Here is a 17,536-nt window from a genome sequence, read left to right as displayed (position 1 = left end):
TGCATTTGATCTGGGATTTAGCTCTGTATTTACTGTGAGGATTGACTGATGCACAAAGGAGTGCTTCAGTCTGACTTTATTGAATCGTGGGACCCTGTATCTCCGATTAGATGGTAGCAGTTCATAGTCATTGTTCAGAACATGGTTTGGGTCAGAGATTATGTTGTTGGATAGCCTCACTAGGTTGTTATGAGTCATAGAGTCTCTGACAGGGTTGACCAACAATCTTTGAGCAGATTTTTAAAAGGTGGGGAAGTTTTGATTTTAAAGCTGCTGACAAACATTTGTACCAGGTAGTATTGCAGTACTGCAGAATAGACAAAATCACAGATATAAAGAACAACAGAAGAATTTCTCTGCTTGCCCCAAAAGACCTAATACGGCGGAGAAAATAAATTCTTTGTTTTGTCCTTTTGCAAAGATATTCAATGTGATCCTTCCATGACAGCAGGTGGTCAATCATTACACCCAAGTATTTGTATGCAACTCCCTGCTTGATTTCATCTGTATGGATGACAATGGGGACTTTATGGGAGTCAGATGGTGAGCCAAAAATGATTTCCTCAGTTGTCTTGGTGTTGATCTCAAGAGCATTGCTATCAGTCCACTCGACCACCTGATTTACAGCCTGTTGGTGCAGTTCAGGGTCGTCTGTGTTACTGAGGCAGAGATATTATTGCAGTATCATCAGAGTACTTAATGATGACTTGATTTGGTGCGTTGGTACGACAATCATCAGTGTAGAGAGTAAAGAGCACAGCTGAACTCACACAGCGCTGGGGGGCACCTACATTGGTTGTGATGGCAGATGACAGGGTTTTGTTAACCTTCACAAGTTGCTCTCTACTAGTGAGAAAAGCAGCATACCAGTAAATAAGGTATGGATTTACTTCCATTTTGGCCATTTTTGAAACCAAGATGTCGGCTTGTATTGTGTTGAATGCTGATGAGAAGTCTAGGAAGAGGGCTCTTGCATAGGTGTTGAGTTTATCTAAATGTTTAGTGATGATGTGAACCAGAGTGGCCACAGCATCTTCCGTACCACACCCTTGTTTATAGGCAAATTGGTATGGATCCAGTTTTGTCTTGTGTTGTACTGATAAGAAATCGGAGCAGAATTCTTTCTAGTGATTTCATAATCACTGAGGTGAGGGCTATTGGTCTGTAGTCCTCATGTTCTTTTAGGCATAGAATTTTGGGAAGCGGTTTGATGTGTGAAGTTTTCCATGACAGAGGGATGGTGTGCGTGTCAATAGAAGCCTGAAAGATGGGTTGCAACACTGGAGCCAGCTCAGTAGCAAAGTTTTTCAGCAGAAAACCGCTGCACCCATCTGGCCCAGCCGCTTTATTGGTGTTGGTGCACTGAAATGTTTTTCTGAAGTCTTCGACACTGATGGTAATTTTGTCAGAGGAAGCAGGTATTATGATTTCGAGCATTTCAGTGCACTTTGCAGAATATAGCTCACAGCAAGCAGAGAAGGACAAGATACTCTCAAAGTGCGAACACAGCACAACAGGACAAAAGATCTAAACAAGCGCAGTGTTGGGAGGAGGAGAAGTTGAGTCAGAGAGAGAGCCTCGAGGAACTGCACGGCTGCAGCTTAAAATTCTCCCGTCTCCCCAGGTGGACCAATCAGCCTGACGAGGGTAGCTAATCAGCTAACAGGCACCACCTGCTTGCACACACACACACACACACACACACACACACACACACACACACACACACACACCACACACACACACACACACACACACACACACACACACACACACAGGGAGGGAAAAATATACACACAAATGACCTAACGACCCAGGGTCGTAACACCCCCCCAACTAAAAATCAAACATTTCCCCCTGAAGAAATGTTTGACTCAGATATATTCAAAACATTTTTTTCTAAAGACGGACTCTTAAGGACTCAAAAGGACTCCAACAGACTAGGGCTACAACAAACGACTAATTTGATAATCGATTAATCGATTATTCGGACTATTATGCCTTGCACAATTTCTCAAACGTTCTTATTTAGCCATCAACTTTTAGATTTAGCTTGAGGTTGTTTTAGGCATGTGGAAACTAACAATGAAGACAATAAAGATGAATACTTGATTCAAAAATACATATATTATTAAATTAACAAAACACATTTTGGACAAAATTAACATTGCTTTTTATTTAAATTAAATAAATAATATTTCACATCAAAAGAAACAACAGTGTTTTAACAAATCGTATTAAATAATGTGATAAAAAAAAAACTAAACAGAATAGCTTAAACTTTAACAAAATAAATAACTCAGTTCTATTTCGTATATGGCTTCGCCCTCTAAGGCGATCGCTATTGGGTAATCCCCTGCGCACCCGTGCAGCACTGAAACACTTGTAGTCCACGCCCACCCGCAAGGTGGGCCCCACCCTCGGGCTCCCTTTCGCTGTAAATAGGAAGGAGGCCCGACAATCTGCTCCCTCTTTTCTTCAGCACACCGTTACTGAAGCACAAGGGACATTTCAATTGCAGAGTAAACATGAGTAACAATTGTGTGAGAGATTCTCCCTCATGTGGCTCTGGGTTCATAATGAGTTATGACCAGCAGAGATAATAGCAGTATGCAAATCCTGCCTGGGGTCAGAGCACGCGTACGCGGCTCTAAACCAGCAGGTAGCATGCATACACTGCGCCCGTCTCCCCTCGGGCGACAGGAAGCGGAGAGCGGACGCTCTTGCTGCTGTGGCCGAGGAGGACGATTGGCCCGTCCAGGCTTACGAGCCCGCGGACGCGGCCTCGTGTCCCTGGGGCCGAGTGCCGGGCAGGAGTCCGACAACTCCTGCCCCGCCTCCCTCCACGGTTCACCGTTCGGTTCTCCTCTCCCTCCTCTCCCCCGGACGGGGGAGACAGAGTCGGAGCAGGGTGCCAGCTTAGCGGCCGAACATGCTTTCCCCCTCTCCGTCACCACAGTGCGGCGGCGAATAACATCGCGCTGCTCTCCAACTCGGTGGTGACACTGGTAGAGCGGTCCACCACCGAGGCAGAGGAAATTAGCAAGGCGGCCAGCACGGCGCTCACTCTGTGCGCGTCCGTCGCTGTCTCCCAGGCGAGGATTTCCGTGTGGGTGACACAGATTAAGCGCCACCTCTGGCTGAAGCAGGCGTCTGTTAAGGAGACGGCCAGAAAACTGCTACTGGACGCTCCAATCAGCCCGGACGGGCTGTTCGGACCCCAGTTCCACGCCATGGTGGAGTCCATGAAGACGGCCGCGGAACAGGCGGACGGCATTCGCCAGCATGTACAGCTGACTCCAGCCTGCTGAGCGCCCACAGCGGCACCAACGCCCGCAGCAGCCGCGGCGTCCACGCCAGCCACGCCGGCCACAGGAGGCCGCAAGCGGAGAGACGCCCACAGCAACCTCCTCGGCGTCAGACTCGCCCTTTGGCGGCTGCAGGGGGCTCCGTCCCACGTCTCCACTCCCCGCCACGCCAGAGACAGGGTCTCCCGGCGGCGAGTCAAAGGGGAGTGAGGCTCCCCCGCTCCTGGTCTGCTCCGCGAGAGCCTCCGAGGAAGCAGAACCGGTAATTAAGCCGGCTGCCACTAGTGAAACGCACCGTGTGGAGGCTTCCTCGCAGCCCTTTCGCCTCACGGGCAGCGGCGGCGAGGGCAATGGCGTGGCTCGTCAACATGACGACCATTACAGCACATCACAGAGAAGCCAGAACGGGGGAATGAGCAGTATTCCAGGCTGAGTGCCCCCAGCGGCAGCGCCGCAGCGTCAGGGCTTGCTGCAGAAGCCTGCTGGTTTTAACCTATCGGTTAATTAACTGCAGAGCTTGCTAATTAAGCCGGCTGCCACTAATCTGTTGATTAAGTAGACAGTAGGGCTCGCTGCAGAAGCCTGCCGGTTTTAACCTCGGTTAATAACCTGCAGAGCTCGCGGCATTCCTCTGTCCGAGATACGCCTCCTACACACGGCCATAATAAACCCATGAGCGCCGTTATAACGCCTCATGTGGGCAGCACTGCACACACCTCCATCCATCCCCTGAGCGTGGACGCGCCTCATGATGAGAGTCGGAGTGAGACGCGACGTGTTGAGGCCCCCGCGCAGCCCTTTCGGTCCAAGCCCACCTTGGGTTGCCTCACGCCCTGTGTAAACCAGCTGCCTATAACCTGTCGGTTAATAGCCAGCAGGGCTCGTTGCTAAAGCCTGGTTTTAACCTGTCGGTTAATACATTTCAGAGCGCACTAATTAAGCCGGCTGCCACTAATCTGTTGATTAGTAGACAGCAGGGCTGGCTGCAGAAGCCTGGTTTTAACCTGTTGGTTAATAAACTTCAGAGCTCGCGGCATTCCTCTGTCCGAGATACGCCTCGTACACAAGGCCTTAATAAACTCATGAGCGCAGTGATAACGCCTCATGTGGGCAGCACTGCACACACCTCCATCCATCCCCTGAGCATGTACGCGCCTCATGATGAGAGTCGGAGTGAGACGCAGCGTGTGGAGGCCCCCGCGCAGCCCTTTCGGTCCAAGCACACCTTGGGTTACCTTACGGGCAGCGGTGGCAGGGGCCCTGGCGTGGCTCTTCACCATGACGACCAAAAACACATCTTGAGCATGTGCGCCCGCTCTCAGAGTTTTTCTCAGAGTGGCAGCGCGTGTGTCTGATGGGCAGATGGATGAGCAGGCTGATCAGCAGAGGATACGTCCTGCAGTTCGCCTCCCCCCCCCCACCCCCCCCCCCCCACACTTCAATGGGATACAGGAAACACTCCTGTCCTCCCATAAGTTATGTCTTGCGCTCCAATCCGAGCTGATGGAACTCCTGTTGAAAGAGGATATTTCCAGGGTTCCTCAAAGGGAGGAAAATCAGGGGTTTTCACTCCCGTTATTTTTCTAATCCCGAAAAAGACTGGGGGAATGAGACATCCTCGATCTGTCAGTATTTCCACATGCTGATGATCAAACAGGTGCTGGAATGTGTTCACCAGGACGACTGGTTCACTTCCACCTGAAGGATGCATACTTCCACGTACCCATCATCCCAAAACACAGGGAATTCTGCGTTTTCTCATTTCAGGGAATATCAGACCAGACAATCGTCTGCCGTTCGGATATTTCCTGGCTCCTCTCATTTTTGTCTATTGAAGGCTGGAGCCACTACACAGAGGAGGGATGAGAGTGTGGTTTTCTCTCTGGCTCGCTCCAGGGAGGAAGTCGCTTTACAGACGGTACATCTCGTATCGCATCTGTCAAAGCCTGGGTTTCATAATAAATTGGAAGAAGAGCTGTCCTTTTCCCTCTCAGACAATCGTGGAGTGGAGTTAAACTCAGCCAGCATGAGAGCGCGGCTCTCGTGGCAGCGAGTGGAGGAACTGACAGCTCTCCTCCGGCGTGTCACAACCTACACAGCCCTCTCCGTGACGCAGCTGCTCGGCGTTGGCCTCAGCTGGTCACGTGATGATACCCCTGGGACCGGGTCTCTTCCAACAGGGGGACACTCCAGAGGTGGTTCATTCGCTGCAGAAGCCTGCTGTTTTTAACCTATTGGTTTATAAACTGCAGAGCTCGCGGCATTCCTCTGTCCCAGATATGCCTCCTACACACGGTCATAATAACCCACGAGCACCGTTATAACGCCTCGTGTGGACAGCATGCACACACCTCTCATCCCCTGGGTGTGTACGCGCCTCATGATGAGAGACGGAGTGAAAGGCAACGTGTGGAAACTCCCTCGCAGCCCTTTTGCCTCACGGGCAGCGGCGGCGATGGCGTGGCTCGTCACCATGACAACCATTACGGCACATCACAGAGAAGCCTCTCCCCCCAGCAGTTCCATGGGATACAAGAATCACTCCTGTCATCCCAGGAACAGTGTCTTGGGCGGTTTTTACTCCGCTATTTTTCTAAATCTCGGAAAAGAAAGGGGGAGTCGCCCCGTTGCTGTACAATCAATGTGTTGATTCGCACAGACAACAGGCCATGGCTATGGAAGCAGCCTACCTCAATCGCCAGGGAGGAGTACGATCTGCGCAGCTTCTGAACACAGCCAGGCGGCTGCTGTTCTGGGCGCGCACACACGTTGCTCTCATCAGAGCAATGTATACTCCCAGCAAATAGAACAGAGGGGCTCGCAGAGCGCAGCAGCCGTGTTATGCGAGGAGTACGGAGACTCAGACCTGTGTCACGCGAACTCAGTGGGATTTGGCTTTGGTGTTACGCGCACTAAAGCAAAGCCCCATTTGAACCTTTAGACCAGGTTCCCCTTAAACTGTTGTCAGCCAAAGTGGTATTACTTTTGGCTCTATCGGCGAAAAGGTTGAGCAATTTGTCTGCTCTCTCTGTGGCTCCGTCATGCCTCTGGATCCAAGGAGATGGCAGTTCAGCTGTTTTACGCCCTAACCCGGCTTTTATGCCAAAGGTCATCACAAGCTCTTTTAGAGTCGAGAGTGATCACCTTGGATGGCTTGAACATTGCTCAACTTTTGAAGCGAGCAACGCGAAAAAAGCAAAGCGACGGAACAACAATGCAGTTTGGTAAAGTGTGACGTCACCCCATTCAAAGTGAATGGGCAGAAGCGTTGAAGCTTCAACGCACGCTACCCTGTGGACGGGCCGTTAGAGTAAACTTTCCCGGGAAGGCTGAGTAGTGTGATGCCTCTATAATTGGCACACACCCTCTGATCCCCCTTTTTGAAAAAGCCACTCCTTCTGTACTGTTTCCGACTTCCACACAACGTTGAGGAGACGTGTCAACCATGACAGTCCCTCAACACCCAGAGCCTTCAGCATTTCTGGGCGGATCTCATCCACCCCCGGGGCTTTGCCACTTTGGAGTTGTTTGACTACCTCAGTGACCTCCCCCCGGGAGATTGGTGTTAATCCCCCTGTCATACTCCAGCTCTGCCTCTACCATAGAGGGCGGAGTTGACGGGTTCAGGAGTTCCTCAAAGTGTTCCTTCCAATGCCCTAACACTCCATCAGTTGAGGTCAACAGCGTCCCATACTTACTGTACACAGCTTGGATGGTTCCCTGCTTCCCCCACCTGAGGTGTCGGACAATTTTCCAGAACAACTTTGGTGCCACCCGAAAGTCCTTTTCCATGTCTTCTCCGAACTTCTCCCACACCCGCTGCTTTGCCTCGGCCACGGCTGAGGCTGCTGCCCTTCAGGCCTGTTGGTACCTTGCAACTGCCTCGGGAGTCGCCCGGGATAACATATCCCTGAAGGCCTCCTTGTTCAGTCGGACTGCTTCCCTGACCCTATTTAGGGGCAATGGATGTCCACTCTCGGGAGACGACAGACAGTGGTGCGGTTAGCCAAAGTGACAGACCTAATGTTAGACCTATTTACAGGCAATGGACGTCCACTCTCGGGAGAGAGACCTCCAGCATGTGTCCCTGAAATGGAGACTCTGTTTATTTCACTCATCCAGGACAGAGACCGGGGAAATCTCCTCTCTGTGGCCCCTCCAAGACCCCCAAAGGACGGACCACAGACCTCCAGCATGTGTCCCTGACATGGGCACCTCCATAACCTTGCACACCGTGAGTCCCCGGACTCCCGGACTTAAGCACTCCCCCACGGACTAAACCCAGATGATCGCACCCTACAGAACCTCATGCCCCTGGTAACCCTAAAAGGGGGGTGGATTTTGCGGTGCTTTACCGTCCGCACATCGGCATCCATATTCGGCCTTATTCACGGCACCACCACCCCTTCTGTGGAGGATATTCTCATGCTCCTGGTAACCCTTTAAATAGTCTGATACTATCAGGGCTCATCACCGCACTTTACAAGCCAGAAATAATGTTTAAATGGTCGGGGAAAGTGTTTTTAAACGTCTGGAAGAGAGTTGTAGCCTGTCATTTTGCACGATATCATTTAACATTGAACATTTCCTGGAAATGCACAGAATATGTCCATTTCCAGGAGAGATTCCATGTTAAATGATATCGTGCAAAATGACAGGCTATAACCCAGGAACAAGTGTTTGAAAGGCGGGTAAAAGTTGTTTAAAATAGTCGGAAAAGTGTTTTTAAACGTCTGGAAGAGAGTTGTAGCCTGTCATTTTACAGGATATAATTTAACATGTAACCTCTCCCGGAAATGCACAGAATATGTCCATTTCCAGGAGAGATTCCATGTTAAATGATATCGTGCAAAATGACAGGCTATAACCCAGGAACAAGTGTTTGAAAGGCGGGGAAAAGTTGTTTAAAATAGTCGGAAAAGTGTTTTTAAACGTATGGAAGAGCGTTTTAGCCTGTCATTTTGCAGGATATCATTTAACATGTATCCTCTCCCGGAAATGCACAGAATCTGTTCATTTTCAGGAGAGGGTCAATGTTAAATGATATCCTGCAAAATGACAGGCTAAAACACCCAGGGATACGTGTTTGAAAGGCGGGGAAAAGTTGTTTAAAATAGTCTGATACCTCCAGGGCGCATCACCGCATTTTACAAGCCAGGGAAGGTGTCTGAATCCTGGGTAAACATTGTTTAAATAGTCTGACACCTGGCACTGTATTTGCCCCTGGGAACCTTCAAGGTTATATTCATGTTTTACTATTTATTTAATAATCACATGATTTTTACAAAAACAGTATACACATTATACATATATACAATAATAATAATATAACAATATACATAATAAAAACATGAAAAGTGGTGAAAATGAGAAAATGTATCCGAAAATAGTGCCTCATAATGCGGGCATGTGGACAGTAGCCAGAGACTCACAGGCACACACACATGCAGAGATCCAGGGGGCGGAGCACATGGCTTTTTTTACCCAGAAATAAGTCTCTGAGAGGCGGGGAGACTCAGAGGACAGGCTGCGTCACCTCACTTTGTAACCCAGGAAAAGAGCAGGAATTCTGGCTGCGTGAGTGTTAAAAGTGCATTCATCTGTGTTAATCCAACAGCCGCAGAGGTGCTGACGGAAAGCAGGCGGAACAAATGGATTATTTTAACCAGGAATAAATGTTTGCAAGGCGGGGAAAGTGTTCCTGCAGCCCCTCCATAACGGTAATAATGATTAGAAATGATTTCCAGGGCAGAAAGCGGTTTTTAAATGTGGAAAAAAATATGTTAAACTGTTTAAAAAGCACAAAGTGATTTGAGTGCAGTTCTCATGTGTCCCCACAGGAGGGCGCATCATCCCAGGGAGCAAAGTGCATTAATAGTAAAAAATACAACAAAAACAGGGCAAATCAATGGATTTAAAGTGCAGGGAAGCTCCGCACCACACACAGGTACATTCCTAAATCCCCACCATGGTGACCACGGTGATTTAAACTAGTTTCTGCGGGGGAAAGAGTGCTGAAAATCGGATTAAACCCTGCTCACAGTGTGGTAAAAATCAGATTGTTTCAGAGACCCATAGTAATGCAGGGTTGGGCCGTGTCAGTGCTTGGATGGGAGACCGCCTGGGAATACCCGGTGCTGTAAGCTTTTTTTTAAATGCAGCTACATGCATGGTGACAAGGTACGATTTATACTCTAAAATAGCATGCTAAGCGTGGGTGGATTGGTTTCAAAGCATGCACACTCTGCTCATGTCGGACTTACATTAAAATAGACCGGGAAAAACACCTCTCTTTAGCCCCTCACAGAGCCCCAAAGGACGGACTAAGCAGCTCCAGCACGGCTCCCTCACATGCACACTCTGCTCATGTCAGACTTACATTAAAATAGACCGGGAAAAACACCTCTTTTTAGCCCCTCACAGAGCCCCAAAGGACGGACTAAGCAGCTCCAGCACGGCTCCCTCACATGCACACTCTGCTCATGTCAGACTTACATTAAAATAGACCGGGAAAACCACCTCTCTGTAGCCCCTCACAGAGCCCCAAAGGAAGGACTAAGCAGCTCCAGCAACAGTGGCACTTCCATAACCTCGTGCACCGTGAGACCCCGGGCCCCCGGACTTAAGCACTCCCCCACGGACTAAACCCAGATGTTCACACCCTACAGAACCTCATGCCCCTGGTAACCCTAAAGGGGGTGGATTTTGCGGTGCTTTACCGTCCGCACATCGGCATCCATATTCGGCCTTATTCATGACACCACCACCCCTTCTTTGGAGGATATTCTCATGCTCCTTGTAACCCTTTAAATAGTCTGATACTACCAGGGCTCATCACCGCACTTTACAAGCCAGAAATAATGTTTAAATTGTCGGGGAAAGTGTTTTTAAACGTCTGGAAGAGAGTTGTAGCCTGTCATTTTGCACGATATCATTTAACATTGAAAATCTCCTGGAAATGCACAGAATATGTCCATTTCCAGGAGAGATTCCATGTTAAATGATATCGTGCAAAATGACAGGCTATAACCCAGGAACAAGTGTTTGAAAGGCGGGGAAAAGTTGTTTAAAATAGTCGGAAAAGTGTTTTTAAATGTATGGAAGAGCGTTTTAGCCTGTCATTTTGCAGGATATAATTTAACATGTAACCTCTCCCGGAAATGCACAGAATATGTCCATTTTCAGGAGAGGGTCAATGTTAAATGATATCCTGCAAAATGACAGGCTAAAACACCCAGGGATACGTGTTTGAAAGGCAGGGAAAAGTTGTTTAAAATAGTCTGATACGTCCAGGGCGCATCACCGCATTTTACAAGCCAGGGAAGGTGTCTTAATCATTGGTACACATTGTTTAAATAGTCTGATACCTGGCACTGTATTTGCCCCTGGGAACCTTCAAGGTTATACTAATGTTTTTATTATTTATTTAATTATCACACCATTTTTACAAAAACAGTATACAAAATAAACATAATAACAACATGATTACAACATGATTAACAGGGGCCTGGGGGCCATATTAGCCGTCTAACTTGCACGGTGCACCGGGGAAAAAAGGTTGAGTCCACGGCCCCTTTCCCCTCATCAGGAGTATCAATCGGTCTACAAGAGGTATCGCTGCTCTCCGCCCCTGAGTCCTCTTCGGAGGTAGCTGACGGTGGTAGACCTCCTTCTGATGATGATGCTGCTGCAGCTGCTGCCGCCCTGAACATGGAGCGGATCTTCAATGCCTCCTTTATTCCAGGCGTATTCGCGTAGAACCGGTCTGCATTGCTTACGTCGTGGCACATAAACCTAGCGAGAATCGACCTGCTTTCTGGATCTTGGTGATGCTTGATATTGTCAGCCAGGGCAGTGCGCAAGATGGTGAAGGTGACGGCTGTTTCTAGCCCAGCATCAGCCCAAGCCCTCTTCAAGTGAGCGTTCAGGTTCTTGGAAGCCTGCTTCCCCGATGTGAAAAGGAAGAATTCACTCTGAGGACCCGACAAGCCCTCTTTTATCCCCATCCACCGCATGACCCAGCTAAACTCCTTTATTGTAAGCACCAGCTGTGCTTCACCAAATGTCTTGGCAGTCTTGTGATCCTGCACGTGGATGATGTAGCCCTCAGCAGTGCCCCTTCTGTCCGCCTCAAAGACCTCCGTGTTGGTCATGTTTGTGTACACACCCGGACGGTGGCCATACAGGAGGCTCCAATGGAGGGTTAGATAGCCATATAGCAGGTACTGGGTGATTGAGGTCGGATTGCTAGCCATCAGGTCAAGGAGATCAGGGATGCGCTTCTCAGCGGCGGCCATGGCGGCGAGAAGCTCCGCCTGGCTCGGCAGACGATCCAGCTTGTCCCTCTTCACCTTAAACCGGTGGACAGTGACAGACTTTTTCAAATCGTTAATGTTGGCTTTCACCTCTCTGATGATGTGGGTCATATCAGACTGGGTGAGCCTGCACCCCCGGAGCTTTGACGCAGACAAGTACCTCAGGAAATAGTTCACAGTCTTCAGGAACAACAGCGATGTTGTGACTGTCCGGCCCGACTCTGAAATATACTCGCTCCAGCCACGGACCCTCTTTGTGTCTTTTAGAAACAGCCAGTCTGACAGCCGGTCAACACCATGGGCCATGAATACTAGGAAGTTCTTTATCCGGCTGACATTGGACATACAATTCTCTTTCCGTTTTACTGTCGGTGCGAGACCCTCACAATGACCTCTGTATGTCTGAATGTACGTCTCCATGCTTTTAGGCAACGTGATTTCACGCATGGTATTCCCCCGTCCCTTCCCAGTGGACCATTGATTTTGGGGAGAGGGCCAGTCCTTAGCCAGATTAGCTTTCAGCTTATTGGAGACAGACGCACGGGTCTTCTGGCATACAGGGGTCTCACTACAGGAGGCTTCTACGGACCGCATGACAGTCTTCACCGGGGTCTTGCTTCCGGAGGCTTCTGGGGACCGCATCACAGACTTGAGAGGGGTCTCACTCGCAGAGGCTTCTATGGACCGCATGACAGTCTTCACCGGGGTCTCACTACCGGAGGCTTCCGGGGACCACATGACAGTCTTCACCGGGGTCTTGCTTCCGGAGGCTTCTGGGGACCGCATCACAGACTTGAGAGGGGTCTCACTCGCAGAGGCTTCTATGGGCCGCATGACAGTCTTCACCGGGGTCTCACTACCTGAGGCTTCTGGGGACCGCATGACAGTCTTCACCGGGGTCTCACTACCGGAGGCTTCTGGGGACCGCATGACAGTCTTCACCGGGGTCTCACTACCGGAGGCTTCTGGGGACCGCATGAAAGTCTTCACCGGGGTCTCACTACCGGAGGCTTCTGGGGACCGCATGACAGTCTTCACCGGGGTCTCACTACCGGAGGCTTCTGGGGACCGCATGACAGTCTTCACCGGGGTCTTGCTTCCGGAGGCTTCTGGGGACCGCATGACAGTCTTCACCGGGGTCTTGCTTCCGGAGGCTTCTGGGGACCGCATCACAGACTTGAGAGGGGTCTCACTCGCAGAGGCTTCTATGGACCGTATGACAGTCTTCACCGGGGTCTTGCTTCCGGAGGCTTCTGGGGACCGCATCAAAGTCTTCACCAGGATCTTGAGAGGGGTATTGCTGCCAGAGGCTACTGTGTTCATGCCGGGGGTACTTGAGATTGCTAGGCCCTTAAATCGTATACATTCTTCGTCTTCCTCAAGCAGAGCAGCAGTGGCATTCTGCTTCCTGGGTTTTAGACCCTGTTTTAGCCTGGAGCGCAGGGTCTTCACCTCATCAATGAGGGCATCCTTCTGAGCCCTCAATGCCACATTTTCCAGCCTCACCTGCATGCAGTCCTCTTCGTCACACTCGGTATGTGGGGAGAAGGGTGGAAGGTGCACCGGGTATTCCTCCTCATTGTCTATATCCAATAATGGAGCCATTCCAATGATGGGATTAGTCTCTCGGAGGTCATGGAGCAACTGCATGGCCACACTATGCTTCAGCCTTGCCATGACCTGATGTGCCTCATCTCGGGAGAACTCAGGGTGGTCACGGGTTACATTGAGGTGTAGTTTCTTCCCAGCATACGAACACCCTGTGATGGGACAGGGTTTGGTCCGAACATTTATTCTACCACTGGCCATTTTAAGAATGATGCCTCTTTCCTCCAGGTTCCGCACTGCATGTTTGTGCTTAAGGTGCTTATTCAAAGCCAGATAGCAGAGTCTGCACACCGGGCATTCGGTCAACATCCTTCCCAAAACACACACAATGAATTCTATTTAAATGGTTTTCTGTTTCTCCGTTTATATGCGTTAGCCAACTGGTGATTGCAACCATGGGTCCGATGCTTCAATGCAGGGAACACGGACCAAGGGGAGGACTTGGGTTACCACCTGGTTAAAATGGTCCCACCTCCGCACCAACGCGGGGCTGGTGATGGGTCCGATACATTGATTGTGTTTTGTTTCATGGTTCTGCCACGAGCTCACAAGACAGTTTTGGGTACAAAAACGTTGGGATAACAGTACCTCCGGGCGCTCCATCCCGCTCCGGCTTTTGCCGCAGCGGGGGGAGGAGGCATTGAACCCCTCGCACCTGCCCCCGGAGGAGGCAGGGGAGTCAGGTACCCGGAGGCGCACGGTGGACGGCCAGGGCGAGACCGCCACACCGCACTGGAGTCAGAGTTCCGAGTTTTTCGAGCCAGGTCCCGGTGAAACGCAGTACGGAGCACCCGGCAGGAACCTCCTGCAGACCCCCGCGCGCGGTTCCCTCGTCCCCCGGAAGAGGCGGAGAGGTGGGTGTTTTTCATCTGCTGGCGGATTGCTGGGGAGAACGTGCTGCTCGGGAGCTAGGCTCAGAGTTAGTGGCAGTGAGAGCCCGTGCACCTGCCTTTTAAAGCAGGCACGCGCTGGTATCGGGGTGGGGAGAGAAGGTAGAAGCAGAGGCTGCAGAAACAGGCAGAGCCTTCCCCTCTAACACACCCCTAATTTGGTGCATTGAACCCCTTGCACCTGCCCCCGGAGGAGGCAGGGCAGTCAGGTACCCGGAGGCGCACGGTGGACGGCCAGGGCGAGACCGCCACACTGCACTGGAGTCAGGGTTCCGAGTTTTTCGAGCCAGGTCCCGGTGAAACGCAGTACGGAGCACCCGGCAGGAGTCTCCAGCAGACCTCCCCGCGCGGTTCCCTCGTCCCTCGGAAGAGGCGGAGAGGTGGGTGTTTTTCATCTGCTGGCGGACTGCCGGGGAGAACGTGCTGCTCGGGAGCCAGGCTCAGAGTTAGTGGCAGTGAGAGCCCGTGCACCTGCCTTTTACAGCAGGCACGCGCTGGTATCGGGGTGGGGAGAGAAGGTAGAAGCAGAGGCTGCAGAAACAGCCAGAGCCTTCCCCTCTAACACACCCCTCATTTGGTTCATGAGCACTGGGCAGAGTCCCCTGTCAACTCTCCTTATATTCCTCCGGAGACCAGTTGGGACATGGCAGCATCCCACTTCGCCTGGTACACCATATAGTTAAATGAGCTCAGTAATGTACTGCACAACATCACATTGGTAAATGAGCTACGGCAAAATCACATTTGGTTTATTTCCAAAAAGCCTGGAAAAAACATATCCGTCATGTCCTGTAAAATATCATTCTTTGTTTATTTCCATCCTTCAGGCAAATACACATATCTTTGTCCGCTCCAGGAGCACAGTCGAACCCGCAGTTTGGAGGAACCGACCGCCAAGCACCGGAACCTGGACCCGGGGAGGAGGCCCTCCGATGGCGGGTCAAATTTGCTGATACCGCAGCTGGCTGGACACTAGCCGTAGAAGAAAACCCGGGCGGGACCAGGCATGTCCCTCTTTGCAGACAAGCATATATGCGCTCCGGCATTCGCCGCATATCTTTGTCCGCCCCAGGAGCAGAGTCAAACCCGCAGTTTGGATGAACCAACCGCCAGAGCACCGGCACGAGGCCGGGCCGGCGGAGGCCTTCCGATGGCGGGTCGCGTTTGCCATTCGATCAATGTCTTTGCAGACAAGCATATATGTGGTTGTTACGCAGGATCAAACAGGTAGTGTGATGAAGTAGGGTCCTGTGCCCGGACCAAGGCCAATTGCTGAATGTCGCAGCCGACTAAGGCCGCTATGCCACAGTGGAGGATGAGAGAAACAGGTGTTTGTCTTGCATTCCGCGGCGAAGTGGGGAGGTGGGACTTCCACCCCGCTACGGAACCCGTGGTGGGACCCCTGAGTCAGACGGTTCGTCTTGGAAACGCTTCATATCGGTCGGCCTGGGAGGTAAGAGACACGCAGGGTAACGGACACGCAGGGTTACCCCCACGCAGCCCACGCAACACGGAGGAGGCAGGGGAGTCTGGTACCCGGAGGCACATGGCCGCAACACCGCACTAGAGTCAGGGTTTCAAGTTTTTCGAGCCAGGTCCCGGTGAAACGCAGGACTCCAGCAGGAACCTCCAGCAGACCCCCCCCGACGTTTCCCTCGTCCCTCCCGGCCATCAGAGTCGAACCCGCAGTTCGGAGGAACCGACCGCCAGAGCACCGGCACGAGGCCGGGCCGGCGGAGGCCCTCCGATGGCGGGTCGCGTTTGCCATTCGATCAGTGAGAAATCAGAAGAGGAAGGGAAAAAAAGACTAACTTGTCTTTTTGGAGTTCCATAAAAAATGGGTGAAAATGAAAAAATGTATCCGAGAATAGTGCCCCATAAGGCGGGTAGAGTCCCCTGACAACTCCCCTCGCATTCCTCCACACTCAACAAGTAACACTTTACTTTTTGGAGAACCGTACAAAACGGCTAAAAGGGTTGAAATGTATCCGAGAATAGTGCCCCATAAGGCGGGTAGAGTCCCCTGACAACTCCCCTCGCATTCCTCCACACTCTGAAAAAGTCAGTTATTTTTTGGAGAACCATCAAGAAGGGCTAAAAGTGTTGAAATGTATCCGAGAATAGTGCCCCATAAGGCGGGTAGAGTCCCCTGACAACTCCCCTCGCATTCCTCCACACTCACAAAGTAACACTTTACTTTTTGGAGAACCGTACAAAACGGCTAAAAGTGTTGAAATGTATCCGAGAATAGTGCCCCATAAGGCGGGTAGAGTCCCCTGTCAACTCCCCTTGCATTCCTCCACACTCTGAAAAAGTCAGTTATTTTTTGGAGAACCATCAAAAAGGGCTAAAAGTGTTGAAATGTATCCGAGAATAGTGCCCCATAAGGCGGGTAGAGTCCCCTGACAACTCCCCTCGCATTCCTCCACACTCACAAAGTAACACTTTACTTTTTGGAGAACCGTACAAAACGGCTAAAAGTGTTGAAATGTATCCGAGAATAGTGCCCCATAAGGCGGGTAGAGTCCCCTGACAACTCCCCTCGCATTCCTCCACACTCACAAAGTAACACTTTAATTTTTGGAGAACCGTACAAAACGGCTAAAAGTGTTGAAATGTATCCGAGAATAGTGCCCCATAAGGCGGGTAGAGTCCCCTGTCAACTCCCCTTGCATTCCTCCACACTCTGAAAAAGTCAGTTATTTTTTGGAGAACCATCAAAAATGGCTAAAAGTGTTGAAATGTATCCGAGAATAGTGCCCCATAAGGGGGGTAGAGTCCCCTGACAACTCCCCTCGTATTCCCCCACACTCACAAAGTAACACTTTACTTTTTGGAGAACCGTACAAAACTAATTTATGTACAGTGAAAACAGTAATGGTCCAAGAATGGAACCTTGTGGAACCCCAACAGGGTTGACAAGGTAGGGGAATTTGGCACCGTTGACCAAAACACACTGTTTTCTGTTAGATAAGTAAGACTTAAACCAATGTATAGAAACGGCAGAAAAATGGAAATGAGTCAGCTTTGTAAGGGGCACTTGGTGGTTTAAAGTGTAAAATGCCTTCCTGAGATCAAAGAAGACAGCACCTACATATGGGCTCGTGTCCAACATACATTTAACCTTTATAACTACAAATAATACTTTTGTGTGTGCTAAGTTGCTTGCAGTAAAACGGCTCTGCACTAGGCAGAAGCGTTACCCTTGGTGTCACACATCGCTCGAAATGATCATCAAACTATGCATTCCAAGTTCAAATATTTCAGATTTCACTTACTTTACCGCTGATCTTTCAATGCCCAACCAATCAGATGACAGGTTTATAAAGCGCCACAAGCTAGCGGGGGATGCAACCATAGATATGAAACTTATCTAGCTGCTTTCCACCCAAGGCTTTGCACCAAACCTCGCAGT

The sequence above is a fragment of the Notothenia rossii genome (genome assembly GCF_949606895.1).
Source record: "Notothenia rossii genome assembly, chromosome: 9".
Lineage (NCBI taxonomy): Eukaryota > Metazoa > Chordata > Actinopteri > Perciformes > Nototheniidae > Notothenia > Notothenia rossii.
This window is presented reverse-complemented; position numbering follows the sequence as displayed.